The sequence below is a fragment of the Elephas maximus genome, chromosome 22 (genome assembly GCF_024166365.1).
Source record: "Elephas maximus indicus isolate mEleMax1 chromosome 22, mEleMax1 primary haplotype, whole genome shotgun sequence".
Taxonomy (NCBI): Eukaryota; Metazoa; Chordata; class Mammalia; order Proboscidea; family Elephantidae; genus Elephas; species Elephas maximus.
The window spans coordinates 24,808,939-24,826,036 of NC_064840.1; positions in this window are offsets into that span (position 1 = coordinate 24,808,939).

A 17,098-nucleotide genomic window follows, 5' to 3' on the forward strand; every position below is an offset into this window, starting at 1 on the left:
TTGTTGATAGACTGATTGATCCATTGGGAGTTGGCAGGCCAGGCCTAACCCACACAGTTGGCCTCCACCCAACCCTGGGAGGCAAGTTTATTTATTTAAATTTGCAAGTAAGAACAATTCCAACTTGCCAGAGACAGAAAAGGGAGGTTTTATAAGGAAACCCTGGTGGTATAGTGGTTAGAGAGCTGCAGCTGCTAACCAGAAAGTCGGCAGTTCGAATCCACCAGGCATTCATTGGAAACACTATGGGGTAGTTCTTCTCTGTCCTATAGGGTCACCCCAAGTCGGACTCAAAAGCAGCGGGTTTTATAAAGCAAAAGCGAGAGAATAGGGAGAGGAAAGCTTTTGCAGAAAGTTCCCAAAGGACCCAGGAGTTTCATTCTTTTCTTTGACCTCAGCCTTTTCATAAATAAATAAAGGAATGATGAGGTAATTAGATCCCACATCTTCAGTAATGGAGAAGGGAAGAAGAGGAGAGGAAGTCCAGCTGGAATGGGATTTGATCAAACATCAGTCTTCAAAGGGAGATAAAATCAAATCAGCAGGCCTTTCCTAACTTGGAGTCTTAAGGAATTGGCTGACAATGTCAAGGACATCACTGCTCTGTGAGTCAGTTCCCCTTAGCAAATCTGTTATGTGAAGCCTGCAGCTAAGTTAACCTCTGATCTCTCAAAGACACTCCAGGACACACTTCAGGAGCCCCAAGCTGTCAGTAGTGCAACAAAGAGTAATGCTTATTTCCCCTAAGGCCCTGGGTGCCCATCTTATTTCTTCAAAGTTGCTGCTGCCAGGCACTGTGCCAGGGCTTGGGACAGAGCAGGGAGGGATTCAGACACAGTCCCTTTAAGTATCCAGGTTGGGAGACCAAGGCCAGGCCTTAAGTTCAACTCCAAAAGAGCCATAGCTAAGCCAGTTTCCCTCCTTACCAGTCACAACAGAGGGCCTGTTTTACCATATGGCTAAAGCACTAATGTCTTTGTGCATTTCCCAAACAAACTTACATTTGTATTTCTAAAACAAAATTAAGACATAAGAAAGAGACAAAAGCCCAATCTCTTGCCAGGATACTCCAACCATTCTGAAATAATAACACATCTTAAAATATGCAGGCTTTCTCTGGCACTTGCTGTTTTTTTCTGCTCAACATACTCTTCCCCCACCCTAACCTGCCACCACCATATCTGGCTAACTATTCCTCGTCCTTACTGTCTCTAAGAAACATTCCTTAATATTCCAAGACTGGGTAGTGGCCCTGCCCTCTACCACCCCCAAATACCAATCCCAAATTCTTGACCCATCAAAGCACCATATATTGTTTGTCAGCTACAGCAAACTCTTCAAACATACTTATTAAGCAAATGGAAATAAAAAAGACAAATTTTAAGAATAATGATAAAAGAAAAAGCATATTTATAACTCTGTTAAAAATAATCAAAACTCAATATTTGAACATAAGGTTTACCCTGAGCAGTTACTCTGTGTGCATATAGGGAGACCATTTTGATTCCAGATAAAGCAAACGGCTCCAAGAAGCTAGATACAATGAAGCTTACAAAGAGGAGAGGAGGGAGAAATACAGAAGGTCACACCTTGGTCTCTGGCCCTCCAGGAAGCCGTATCTTTTGAAATTCAAATTCAGCAAGCTAGGCTTTGGACAGGAAAAAAAGGATTTGCAACTTTGGGTTGGGAAAAACCCGATGGCTGGATTAATTTTGGTCAGGGATTTCTTTAAAGTGAATATTTGGTTTCGTGGGTAAGAAAACCCCAAAATCAAAGCAAGATGTTGTTACTGTTAACCAACCAAAACCAAACCCACGGCCGTCAAGTAGATTCCAACTCATTGCGACCCTATAGGACAGAGTAGAACTGCCCCATAGAGTTTCCAAGGAGCGCCTGGTGGATTCAAACTGCCAACCTCTTGGTTAGCAGCCATCGCACTTAACCACTACGCCACCAGGGTTTCCTTGTTACTGTTAGGTGCTCTTTAGTCGGCTCTGACTCATAGTGACCCCATGTGTTATGGGGTAGAAACCCCAGGTTCTTAGCATGATTCATACTTAGGCCAATAAACAAGAGACCAGTGTGGTAGAATAAGAAAGGCACCTTACTGTACAAGGAAATGTAGTCACTTGGAGCTACTGCTGCGAGGACTGTCCACCAAGGTTGGGCAGTTAAGTTACTTTTAAAGGGGTTTACAAGTAGGGAGTTTGTACAAGTTATGTCAGCAACATTCTTAATCATACTACGCAGGTGCAATGGAGTTTACATATAACCTCCAAGCAAAAGCAAGATTCAGATGTAAAGCCCAGAGGGTGAGGAGTCCAGCAAGGGAAATGATTTTGCAATACAACACTGTAAGGGAGGAAGCCAGGTAAAGAATATAGCATTGTGGGGGTTCTGTCTCATATGTACAACAGAATGAAACATTACCCAGTCCTGCACCATCCTCACAATCCTTGTTATGCTTGAGTCCATTGTTGCAGCCACTGTGTCAGTCCATCTTGTTGAGAGTCTTCCTCTTTTTTGCTGACCCTCTACTTTACCAAGCATGATGTCCTTCTCCAGGGACTGATCCTTTCTGATAATATGTCGAAAGTATGTGAGATGTAGTCTTGCCATCTTTGCTTCTAAAGAGCATTCTGGTTGTACTTTCTCCAAGACAGATTTGTTCATTCTTTTGGCAGTGCCCGGTATATTCAATATTCTTCTCCAACACCACAATTCCTTATTCATTGTCCAGCTTTCACATGCATATGACGTGATTGATAACAGCATGGCTTGGGTCAGGCCCACCTTAGTCTTTAAAGTGACATCTTTGCTTTTCAACATTTTAAAGAGGTCTTTTGCAGCAGATTTGCCCAATGCAATGTGTCCTTTGATTTCTTGACTGCTGCTTCCATGGGTGTTGATTGTGGATCCAAGTAAAAGGAAGTCCTTGACAACTTCAATCTTTTCTCCGTTTATCATGATGTTGCTTATTGGTCCCATTATGAGCGTTTCTGTTTTCTTTATGTAGGTGTAATCCATACTGGAGGCTGTGGTCTTTAATCTTCATCAGTAAATGCTTCAAAGTCCTCTTCACTTTCAGCAAACAAAGTCCCGTCAGCTGCATATTGCAGGTTGTTAATGAGTCTTCCTTCAATCCTGATACCCTGTTCTTCTTCATATAGTCCAGTTTCTGGGATTATTTGCTCAACATACAGATTGAATAGGTATGGTGAAAGCATACAACCCTGATGCACACCTTTCCTGACATTAAACCACGCTGTATCACCTTGTTCTGTTCGAATGACTGCCTCTTGATCTATGTACAGGTTCCTCATAGCACAGTTAAGTGTTCTGGAATTCCCATTCTTGGCAATGTTATCCATAGTTTGTTACGATCCACACAGTTGAATGCCTTTGCAATGTCAAAAAAACACAGGTAAACATCCTTCTAGTAGTCTCTGCTTTCACCCAGGATCCATCTGACATCAGCTATGATATCCCTGGTTTCACGTCCTCTTCTGACTTGCGCTTGAATTTCTGGCAGCTCCCTATTGATGTACTGCTGCAGCTGCTTTTGAGTGATCTTCAGCAAAAGTTTACTTGTGTGTGATGTGATAATATCAAAGGAAGATATCTGTTATCATTTTCTCTCTTTGATACTTATTATAGACATCTTCTTGGGGGCATTGGTGGTTCAGTGGTAGAATTCTTGCCTTCCATGGGGTGACCCAAGTTTGATTCCTGACCAATGTACCTCACGTGCAGCCACCGCCCATCTGTCAGTGGTGGTTTGCATGTTGCTATAATCCTGAATTAAAAAAAGATTGAAGTTGTCAAGGATTTCATTTTACTTGGGTCTACAGTCAACACCCAGGGAAGCAGTACTCAAGAAATCAACAGATGCATTGCACTGGGCAAATTTGCTGCAAAAGATTTCTCTAAAGTGTTAAAAAAGCAAAGATGTCACATTAAGGACTAAGGTGCGCCTGACCCAAGCTGTTTTAATCACCTCCTATGCATGCAAAAGCTGGACAATGAATAAGGAAGACCAAAGAAGAATTGATGCCTTTGCATTATGATATTAGCAAAAAAATTTGCATATAGCATGGACTGCCAAAAGAACAAACAAGTTTGTCTTGGAAAAAGTACAGTTCCTCATAAGTAAGGATGGCGAGACTATGTCTCACATAGTTTGGACATGTTCTCAGAAGGGATCAGTCCTTGGCGAACGACATCATGCTTGGTAAAGTAGAGGGTCAGCAAAAAAGAGAGCCCCTCAACAAGATGGATTGACACAGTGGCTGCAACAATGGGCTCAAGCATAATAACGACTGTGAGGATGGCGCGGACCGGGTAGTGTTCCGTTCTATTGTACGTAGGGTCACTATGAGTCGGAACCGACCCAACAGCACCTAACAAAAACATAATGCTGAATAGGTTTCAGCAAAGCTTCCAGACTAAGAAGGCCTAAAAAGAAAGGCCTGGTGAACTACTTCTGAAAAAAAGACCATGAAAACCCTATGGGTCACAATGGTCCAATAAGAAAGTGATCATGGGGATGGTGCAGGACCAGGTGGCATTTCCTTCCATTGTACTTGGGGTCACCATGATTTGGGGACCAACTCATGGGCAACTAACAACACAACAATAGACATCTTCATAATGGAGAGCTAAATACCTGGATCTGGTTGATGGAATGAGAAATAACAGGATAATGATCATGAAAAATCTCTGTTACCAGTTTTATAAGCCTAGATTCTAAACAGATTAAAATTCCCAGGATACTACACCAAAACCAAAAACCAAACCCACTGCCATTGAGTCCGACTCATAGTGACCCTATAGGAGAGAGTAGAGCTGCCCCATAGAGTTCCCAAGGAGTGCCCGGTGGATTTGAACTGCTGACCTTTTGGTTAGCAGCCATAGCACTTAACCACTAAACCACCAGGGTTTCCCAGGATACTATAGCAGTAGAGAATGGGAAGCCCTCACTGAAGGACAACTATCAATATCGTTGTTGTTAGTTGCCCTTGAGTCCATTCCAACTCATGGGGGCTCCTGTGTGCAAACTAGAACAGCTCCATAGGGTTTTCCAGGCTGTGACTTTTCAGAAGCAGATTACTAGGCCTTACTTCTGACTCATCTCTGGGTGGGTCTGACCCACCAACCTTTTGGTTAGTAATCTAGCACTTAACCATTCGCACCACCCAGGAACTCCCCCGGACCCCTGGTTGCACAGTGGTTAAGAGCTCGGCTGCTAGCCAAATGGACTGGCAGTTCGAATTTACCTAGCGCTCCTTGGAAACCCTGTGGGGAAGTTCTAGTCTGTCCTGTAGTGTCACTATGAGTTGGAAGCAACTCCACAGCAATGGGTTTGTTGTTGTATTGTTTTTTTTGAGGAAGGGGGAATACCCTTAATATCATTCCAAACCTGTTGCTGTCTAGAGTGGAGTCCAACTCATAGCGACCATATAGGACAGAGTAGAACCGCCCCATACGGTTTCCACAGAGCACTTGGTGAATTCGAACTCCAGACCTTTCAGCTAGCAGCCGAGCTCTTAACCACTGCACCACCTGGGCTCCTTAATAATCAGTAGTGAGTGATAAATGTTTGGCTTTTAGGCAGGAGATTCTCTGGAATGCACATACTTCAGGCACTATGAAGACCGTCTTTCCCTGTAAACATTTTGTCTCTTAGAAGCAAAAAATTAAAGTGCAAAAATGTCTTCACTAAATCAAAATTGGTTTCTTTTACCATTCAAGAGGATGATTCCTTAACCCCCATAGTACATTTTAATCATTTTAGTTCAGTATGTACTGAAGATATGAAGATACTGGAGATATAAAGATACATTTTGCTCCCTCAAAGAGAAGAGGACAGGGGTTAAGGTATTAAAATACCTAAACCTCAGTAATGCAAAGACCCAATGAGGTGTCAGGAGAAATATTAACAAAGTGCCCTCAGGGGTTCAAAGGAAGAAGCAGTCACATCTGGTTTGGATCAGAAAAGTGTTCTTGAAGAGATGGACCTAGGGAGATGGAGATGGAAGAAAGAAACCTTCCAGCAGATGAGCAAAGGCAGGGCAGGGGGAAGCATAGCACACACCTGCAGAATCTCAGCAAGCGCCACTTGGCTGGAGAATGGATGTACATGCTAAGTAAGTCCCAAAACAGAAAATTCTTCTGGAACATCAACACACATCCTTCTCACCTGAGATGGTGAATATAGTCTGCATCGGGCACTCATTTTGGGGGTAAAAAGAAAATAATAGTTTGCTACAGAATAATTCATTTCCTTCCTTAAACTTGCAGCCTTCTCGACAAAGCTGTAAAAATATCCAAAAGTCTGTAATGTTTTTCACAAGTATGTATTCTTGAAACAGAAGAAATGAACTAAAGAGAAATCCAACTAAAGCCTTGGACTAGAAATGTTAATCTCCTTTAGCAAAATGGAAGCATTGCGGGGTGGGGTGTCGTAAAGAAATAAATGTATTCTAAAGTCTTAGTCATTATTTAATTGAGCTGTGTTAGAAGCCCTGGTGGCATAGGGTTAAGAGCTCAGCTGCCAACCAAAAGATCAGCAGTTTGATTCCACCAGCAGCTCCTTGGAAACCCTACGGGGCAGTTCTATTCTGTCTGCTCTTAGTTGCAATCACCTGGATGGCAACAGGTTTTAAGTGCTGATACATGCTACAGCATGGATTAACCTTGAAAATATTACATTTAGTGAAAGAAGCCAATCACAAAAGACTACATGTAGTATAATTTCATTTATATGAAATGTCTGGAATAGGCAAATCCACTGAGGCAGAAGTTAGATTAATGATTGCCTAGGATGGGGGGAGTGGGTGCTAAAGAACAGGAAGGCTTTTTTTTTTTTTTGAAGTGATGAAATGCTCTAAAACTGATTAGGATATTGGTTACACAAGCCTGTGAATAATTAAAACCATGAAACTGTGGTTTAAAGAAAAAGGAATGTAAGGATTAAAAAAGGTTAATAAAGTCCAAATAGTAGAGCTTATTAGGCTGCATTCTCTGAACATACTCCAATAAAACTAAAAATTAAACAACAAAGACATAGGGGGAAATTAACAACTTGGAAATTAATAAACACTCTCCCAAATGAAATTTTAAAGTGAAATTTCAAATTATCTATGGACTAAGACACTTCATACCAAAATCATAAAGACGCTGCTAAAGCTGTACTCAGAAGAAATTATGTAGCTTTAGTTTACTATAAAAAAAGAAAAATGGATAAAATAGTCAACTTAATAAAGTAGACAAAGAACCATGTAAACCAAACTAAAAGTAGAAATAAAATTAAACTAATTAAAATCTAAAATTAATAAAATAACAATTTGTCAAAAATAGTGGGAAGGATTTTAAAGGACCAATAAAAAAGGGGGGAAAAAAACACAACAAAAAAATCCTTGACAGCATTTGAATAAGGGGGGAAAAGATAAAAAGAAAAAATAGGCAGCAGTTATGAATAAGAAAGGAGTTATAACCACCTATCACAGCAATTAGTAACGGGTCAGTGAAAAAGAGGAAGACCCTCAATGAAATGGATTGACAAACTGGTTGCAATGATGGGCTCAAACATACCTACTATTGTAGGGTAACATTTTGTTTTGTTATACATGGGGTCCCTTTGAGTCAGAGACCTTCGACTGCACATAACAACAGCAATTAAAAGAATTAGAAAAGGTTATTATATGTAACAGGAGACCTGATGGTACAATTTTACTTTTGTGTGATATTAATGATATCATTTGATTACACCGCAATGGGTTGGATAACCTTTCTTGGGAATAAGCAAAAATATGGTTCTCTTCCAATGGGTTGGCCAGGTAGCTGTCTTCCAAATTTTTTGGCATAGACGAGTGAGCACTTCCAGCGCTGCATCTGTTTGTTGAAACATCTCAACTGGTATTCCGTCAGTTCCTGGAGCCTTGTTTTTCCCCAAAGCCTTCAGTGCAGCTTGGACTTCTTCCTTCAATACCATCGGTTCCTGGTCATATGCTACCTCCTGAAATGGCTGAATGTTGACCAATTCTTTTTGGTAGAGTGACTCTGTATATTCTTTCTACCTTCTTTTGGTGCTTCCTGCGTTGCTTAATTTTACCTATTGAATCCTTCAATATTGCAACTCAAGGCTTGAATTTTTTTTCAGTTCTTTCAGCTTAAGAAATACCGAGCATGTCCTTTCCTTTTGGTTTTCTATCTCCAGGTCTTTGCACATGTTATTATAATACTTTGTCTTCTGGACCTGCCCTTTGAAATCTTTTGTTCAGCTCTTTTACTTCATCATTTCTTCCTTTTACTTTAGCTACTCAACATTCAAGACCAAGTTTCAGAGTCTCTTCTGACATCCACTTTGGTCTTTTCTTTCTTTCTCGTCTTTTTAATGACCTTTTGCTTTCTTCATGTATGGTGTCCTTAATGTCATTCCACAACTCTTCTGGTCTTCTGTCATTAGTGTTCAATGTGTCAAATCTATTCTTGAGATGGTCTCTAAATTCAGGTGGGATATACTCAAGGTCATACTTTGGCTCTCGTGGACTTGTTCTAATATCCTTCAGTTTCAACTTGAACTTGCATATGAGCAATTGATGGTCTGTTCCGCAGTCGGCCCCTGGCCTTGTTCTGACTGATGATATTAAGTTTTCCATTGTTTCTTTCCACAGATGTAGTAGATTTGATTCCTGTATGTTCCATCTGGCAAGGTCCACATGCACAGCCACCGTTTATGTTGCTGAAAAAAGGTATTTGCAATGAAGAAGTCATTGGTCTTGCAAAATTTTATCATGCGATGTATGGCATCATTTCTATCACCAAGGCTATATTTTCCAACTACCAATCCTTCTTTGTTTCAAACTTTTGCATTCCAATCACCAGTAATTATTAATGCATCCTGATTACATGTTCGATTAATTTCAGACTCCAAAGTTGGTAAAAATCTTCACTTTCTTCATCTTTGGCCTTGGTGGTTGGTGTGTAAATTTGAATAATAGTCATATTAATTGGTCTTTTTTGTAGGCATATGGATATTATCCTATCACTGACAGGGTTGTACTTCAGGATAGATCTTGAAATGTTCTTTTTGAGGACAAATGCAACACGCTTCCTCTTCCAGTTGCAATTCCTGGCATAGTAGACCATGCGATTGTCCGATTCAAAATGGTCAGTACCAGTCCATTTCAGCGCACTAATGCCTAGGATATAGATGTTTATGTGTTCCATTTCATTTTTGACAATTTTCTATTTTCAAAGATTCATACTTTGTACATTCCACCTTCCCATTTTTAATGGATGTTTGCAGCTGTTTCTTCTTGAGTCACGCCGCACCAGCAAATGTAGGTCTCGAAAGCTTGACTCCATTCACGTCATTAAGGTCGACTCTGCTTTGAGGAGGCAGCTCTTCCCCAGTCGTATTTGAGTGCCTTCCAACCTGTGGGCTCATCTTCTGGCACTATATCAGACAGTGTTCTGCTGCTATTCATAAAGTTTTCACTGGCTAATTCTTTTCAGAAGTAGACTGCTGGGTCCTTCTTCCTAGCCTGTTTTAGTCTGGAAACTCAGCTGAAACCTGTCCGGAGCATCACAGCAACACCCAAGCCCCCATAGTAAGATAAACTGACATGTTTGTATATACAGGTGAAATATAATACTATAATAGTCAAAAGCCCATAAATCCCAAAAGGCAATAATTGGGGTATAAACGGAATGATACTCTTGTAAGAGACTTATATTTTACATGAAATGCTACAATATTAAATCTTTTTTTTTTTTTTTAAGGCTACAATTTAAAATATTGGAAAAAATTTTAGGAAACATTTATGAAATCCTGGGTGAGAGAACCCATCCAAAATGAGGCAGGAAACCCAGGGTCTTAAAGGAAATGACTGGCAAATTTAACTAAAAAAAAAAAATGTAATATATATAAATACATAAAAAATCATATAAACACATGTGTATAACATATAATATTTTTGTACTACAAAACACACTAAAAGCAAAGTAAAAAAATAAATAAATTGGTAAAAACATTTATTTATTTTTATATAAATAAAAAGGACATATAAAGGACAAAGATTTACTATTTCTACTATACAAAAGAGCCTCTACAAATTGCTGTGACTAGAGATAAACAACCCAACAGCAAAATGGGCAAAGGAAATGAACAGGCAATTCCAAGAAGAGAAAATCCTCTCGGCTAATAAATATATGATAAATTGCTCACAGTATCCACTGGCCAGGGAAATTCCAATTAAAGAAACAATTAGATAATATTTTTGTTCCATCATACTGATAAAAATAGAGAAATGACATCCAGAGCTAAGGAGAATGTGGAAAAAGGGGCTCCCCCATTCATTACTACTAAGAGGATGAATTATTCCAATGCTTTTGGGAAACAAGATGACAACATTTATTACTATTTAAAACACATACGCCTTTCGACCCTCACTGACACTTTGAAGAATCTAGCCTGTAATTCCTGTATATATACAAGAATGTTTATGGCAGTATTATTTGCAGTTGCAAAAACAAAATGAAAAAAGGAAACAACCCAAATGTCTATCAGTAGGGAAACAATAGAATATGTTATGTGTGAACAATATAGACTATTGTTGTTATTGTAAGTTGCCTTGGAGTTGATTCTGGCTCATGGTGACCCCATGTGTGCAGAGTAGAATTGCTCCATAGGAAAGCTTCAAGGCCATGTCCTTTCAGAAGCAGACCAGCAGGCCTATCTTCCAAGGCACCTCTGGTGAATTTGAACCTCCAGCCTTTCAACTAGTAGTTAAGTGCTCAGTTGTTAACTGAAAGGTTGGCAGTTTGAACCCACCCAGCAACTCCACAAGAAGAAAGACCTGGTGATCTGCTCCCATAAAGATTACAGCCAAGAAAATTTTATGGGACAGTTCTACTCTGTCACATAGGGTCACTATGAGTTGAAATTGACTTGACAGCACCTATCAACAATAAAGTCTTTATATTATTACCAGGACGGATATACATGATAGTTTATTATTAAGTGGAAAAAAATTATAGAATGAAATGTACAGTTTAGCCTAAATTTTGTAAAAATACACATAAAAAAATCTCAGACAAAAACACAATAAAATATATATATTTTTTTAAATCCTATGCTGAATATGGAAATTCTGCCAGCATAGTGCTAAAGCTGCTAACTAAAAGGTCGGCAGTTTGAATCCACCAGGTGTTCCTTGGAAACTCTGTGGGGCAGCTCTACTTTGTCCTATAGGGTTGCTATGAGTTGAAATTGACTCAATGCAATGGGTTTTACAGGTTTATGCCAAATATGCAAACTCCCACTCACCAATGGTCAAACCTGGAATAATATGAGCAAGAAAATAAAGTATTGGATAATGACCCAAAGTGTAAAAATATATATCCATGAGCCTATACTGATATTAATAAATGATTGAATAAATAAATAAGTGGGGGAGAAGAGACAAATCTCCCATGCATAAGAATTCCAAATAATTTCTATAGATATGCCACCTTCAAGAAGGAGACCATAACCACCTGGAGCAAAGGAGAATGAAGAACACCAAAGACACAAGGGAATTATAAGCCCAAGAGACAGAAAGGGTCACATAAACCAGAGATAACATCAGTTTGAGACCAGAAGAACTAGATGGTTCCCGGCTACAACCGATGACTGCCCTGACTGGGAACACAACACAGAACCCCTGAGGGAGCAGGAGAGCAGTGGGATGCAGACCCCAAATTCTCGTAAAAGGACCAGATTTAACGGTCTGACTGAGACTGGAGGGACCCCGGAAAACAGGGTTCCCTGACTGTCTGTTAGCCCAGAACTGAAACCATTCCTGAAGCCAACTCTTCAGACAAAGATTAGACTGGACTACAAGACGTAAAATGATACTTGTGAAGGGAGTGCTTCTTACCTCAAGTAGATAAAAAAAAAAAAAAAAACTTTTTTTTTTTTAGGAGACTAAATGGGGAGTTCCTGTCCAGAGGCGAGTTGAGAAGGCAGAGATAGGTGGTTGAACGGAACAAGAAACACAGGGTGTTAAGGAAGAGTGTACTGTCACATTATATAAAAAAATATATATATTTTTTTTTTTTTATACATTATAGGGAGAGCAATTTTTGTATGAGAAACTAACTTGAACTGTAAACTTTCAGTTAAGGCACAATAAAAAAAAAAAGAAGAAGAAGAAGGAGACAATAACTCCCACTTAACTGTAGGCTGTACATGTAACAACTACCTTCCAAAGAAGAGAGTATAAATGAGGGGAAAAGAGTAACTTTACAATTACTGACTGTTGCTATTGACTGAATTGTATTCCCCCAAAGTATGTGTTGGAATCTAAACCCCTATACCACCCTTGTCTTTCTCAATTAGCATTTAGTGAATAGAAAATTTGTTGGACCAATGAAGGCCCTCCTGACCATTCTTATTGAAACCCGTAACAATGATTAAGAAAGATAATTCGAAATGTAGGATCACTGTTTTTAGTCAATCAGTGAAAAAGTGAAGCTTTCAATGGTTTGCCCATTTTGTTATGTTAATATATACTGGTCATTCTGTGATGTTCCTTGAACTTGGGCAGACAGGGCTCCAGCAGCATGCTGGTTTGTTTTCCCATTTTTGCTTATTCTATAATATTTCCTCAGACTCAGGCAGACATGGCTGTGGCAGCAGGCTTGCCCATTTTCTCACTCTTGTCTACTCTGCAGTATTCTTTGGATTCGTGCAGACATGGCTATGACAGCATGCTTGTCCACTTTTCCTACTTTTGCCTCTTTGGACATATGCCAAATAAAATTTTCTTTTTGCTTTACTAAGCTTTGCAATGTTTTTTTCCTACAACACCTTTTTGAATATATGCCAAATAAAACATTCTTTTTACTTTACTAAACTTTGTGGTGTTTTTTTTCCTACAACAGGATGTAATCCCATTTGGGAATTGGGTTTTCTTTCTTATGTTAATGAGGCCATAACAGTGTAGGGCATGTCTTAAACCTAATCACTTTTGAGACATAAAAAGATTAAGCACAGAAACCCAAAAAGCCAAACCTTCGAGTTGATTCTGGTTCTACAAACTGCCCCATAGGGTTTCCAAGGAATGGCTGGTGAAGTTGAACTGCTAATCTTTTGGTTACTGGCCAAGCTCTTAACCACTGTGCCACCAGGGCTCCAAGCACAGAGACAAGCAAGTACAAATGGAGGAAAGATAGATGCCATGTGGAAATTGTCAAGGAACCAAGAAACATCAGGGCTAGAGAAGCTGAGACAAGGATTTGCCCTTCCAGAGTGGACAGAGAGAGAGCTTACCCTCGAGCCAGTCCCCTGAATTCAAACTTCTAGCCTCCCAAATTGTGAGAAAATAAATTTGTTTGTTAAAGTCACCCGCTTGTGGTATTTCTGTTACTGAAGTATTAGATAAATAAGACACTGACAAAAAATATCTCAGCCATGTGATCAAGGTCAACATCAACACTGATAAATCATGTTGCTTGATGTACTATCAATATGATGTGATGAAAATGGCACTTTACCTCTGTTGTCCTGGTTATCTAGTAGTGCTCTAACAAATACCACAAGTGAATGGCTATAACAAAAAGAAATTTCTCCTATCACAGTCTAGGCGGCTAGAAGTCTGAATTCAGGGTGCCAGCTCCAGGGGAAGGCTTTCTCTCTCTGTTGGCTGTGAGGGAAGGTCCTTATCATCAGTTTTCCCAAGTCAAGGAGCTTCTCAGCACAGGAACCTTGGGTCCAAGGGACATGCTATTCTCCTGGCTCTTGTTTCTTGGTGGTATGAAGTCATCCTGTCTCTCTCTTTGCTTCTCTCTTTTATATCTCAAAAGAGATTGGCTTAAGACCCAACCTAATATTGTAGATTGAGTCCTGCCTCATTAAGATAACTGCTGCTAATTCCACCTCAGCAGCATCATACAGATAAGATTTACAACACACAGGAAAATTACATCAGATGACAAAATGGTGGACAATCACACAATACTGCGAGTCATGGCCTAGCCAAGTTGATAGACATTTTTAGGGGGATGCAATTCAATCCATGACAATTGTCTTCCTCCCAAAAACCCATAATATCGGTCTAATCATGAGAAAAACATCAAACAAGTCCCATTAGAGAGACATGCTACAAAATACCTGGCCAGTGTTTCTCAAAACTGCCAAGGTCATGAAAAACAAGGAAAGTCTGAATAACTGTCACAGCTGAGAGGAGTTGAAGTTGACATGACAAGTAAATGTAACGTGGTGTCCTGCAAAGGCTCCTGGAACAGAAAAAAGACATTAGGTAAAAACTAAGGAAATCTGAATAAAACATGGACTTAGTTAATAATAATTTATCAATATCTGTTCATTAACTAACAACAATATAAGATGCTAATAACAGGAAAAACTAGGTGTGGCATATCTGGGAATTCTTTGAACGACCTTCTCAAATTTTATGTAAATCTAAAACAGTTATAAAAAATAAAGTCTGTTTTTTAAAAAAAATCCTATATATATAAGTAGCTGTGTTTATCCATAGATGATTGTGGAAAAAGGTATAGAAGTATACACACTAGGCTACAAACCCTGGTTACATCAAGAGAGTGGAAATGGAAGGAGATGAAAAGAGATTATTGAGATTTGTTTTACCTGTTAGAATAAGTATGCATGCCCTCTCCTCACTTATAGATATGGTTAGGTTCTAAAGACCAGGTTGTTATGTGAAATCAGCATTATGCAAAAATGGAGGGATGACCACATCAGACCACAAAATGGAGGATGACTACATCATTACATAACTGCCAGAATACATCATTACATAACTGCCAAACCACTGAGAATCATGGTCCAGCAAGTGGACACATAACCTCAAACATCAAAGCCAGCATTGCTCTCGCCTCACACCTCGGCATTCTTTACTGCCAGATGTATGTCATTAATGCAATGCACAAAATAGTAGGATGGTAGATTTTTTTATTATTGTCGTAAATGGGAAGTGTCAGATAATGACATAGTTAATAAGCAAGAAGAGGTACAGTATTACTTCTGAAATTTAAAAATAAATATTTAAAATAATAGTACCAATGGAGTATAAGTATATACACAAATGACAATTTTTCATCTGATATGTCTGTGGTCCCTTCCTATGCTGCCCTTCCATGCCACGTGTGAAGACAATAACTGTCACGTGACCATTATTCCCAAATCTATCTCAGTAGGAACACAGTGACTCATTGAACCTAGAGCCATGGAATGGAAGGTGTCCATGGTAAAGGTGAGATCCTTTCGTACTCTGTTTGGCTTTTAAATAATATTTTTATTATTAAGATTCTATTTAAAGTATTATAATAAAAATGTCTCCTTGTAGACAGTTTGGTACACATAAGGAAGAAAGGTTAAACACTCACAGGCCCACTACCCACTATTCTTATTTCTGTATGATTCCTTGTAGGCCTTATTCAACGTACCCACAATAGTTTTTATTAAAGGTTTTTTTTCTTATTACAAAAGAAATACATATTTAATACAGAAAATTTAGAAAGCAAAATATTCAAAAAGCTGAAAATCAAGCACATGTAATTGCACCACCGTTAGCATTTTTGCATGTATCTTGCAGACATTTCTCTCTGCATTTTTTTTCTATGCAGAATTGATGATCATACATTATATTCAGTTTTATACCTTTTTAAAAAATTTTTTTATTGTGCTTTAAGTGAAAGCTTACAAATCAAGTCGGTCTATCATACAAAAATTTATATACACCTTGTTCTATACTCCTAATTGCTCTCCCCCTAGTGAGAGAGCACATTCCTCTCCACTCTCTATTTTGTGCCCATTCGGCCAGCTTCTGAGCCCCTCTGCCTTCTCATTTCCCCTCCAGACAGGAGCTGCCCACATAGTCCCATGTGTCTACTTGATCCAAGAAGCTCACTCCTCACTAGTATCATTTTCTATACCATAGTCCAGTCCAATCCCTGTCTGAAGAGTTGGCTTTGGGAATGGTTCCTGTCTTGGGCTAACAGAAGGTCTGGGGACCATGACCACCCAAGTCCTTCTAGTCTCAGTCAGACCATTAAGTCTGGTCTTTTTATGAGAATTTGAGGTCTGCATCCCACTGCTCTCCTGCTCCCTCAGGGGTTCTCTGTTGTGTTCCCTGTCAGGGCACTCATTTGTAGTAGCTGAGCACCATCTAGTTCTTATGGTCTCAGGCTGATGTAGTCTCTGATTTATGTGGCCCTTTCTGTCTTGGGCTCATAATTACCTTGTGTCTTTGGTGTTCATTCTCCTTTGCTCCAGGTGAAACCTGGACAATGAATAAGGAAGATCAAAGAAGAACTGATGGTCTTTGAATTGTGGTGTTGGTGAAGAATATTGAATATACCATTGACTGCCAGAAGAACGAATAAATCTGTCTTGGAGGAAGTACAACCAGAATGCTCCTTAGAAGCAAGGATAGCGAGACTGCGTCTTACATACTTTGGACACACTGTCAGGAGGGATCAGTCTCAAGAGAAGGACATTGTGCTTGGCAAAGTACAGCGTCAGCAGAAAAGAGGAAGACCCTCAACCAGGTGGACTGATACAGTGGCTGCAACAATGTAAGGATGGCGCAGGACCGGGCAGTGTTTCATTCTGTTGTGCATAGATAGGGTCGCTATGAGTCGATGGCACCTAACAACAACAACCAGGTGGCTTGAGACCAACTGATGCATCTTAGATGGCCCTTTGCTAGTGCTGAAGGCCCCAGACGCAACTCTCCAAAATGGGATGCAGAATGTTTTCTTAATAGATTTTATTATGCCAATTCACCTAGATGTCCCCTGAAACTATGGTCCCCAAACCCCGTCTCTGGCTACGCTGGCCTTCAAAGCATTCAGTTTATTCAGGAAACTTCTTTGCTTTTGGTTTAGTCCAGTATTGTGTGTTGTCTTTCCCTTCACCTAAATTAGTTCTTGTCTACTATCTAATTGGTGAATACCCCTCTCCTTCCCTCCCACCCCACTCAAAGAATATTTTCTTCTGTGTTTAAACTATTTTTCAAGTTCTTATAATAGTGGTCTCATACAATATTTGTCCTTTTGCAACTAATTTCAC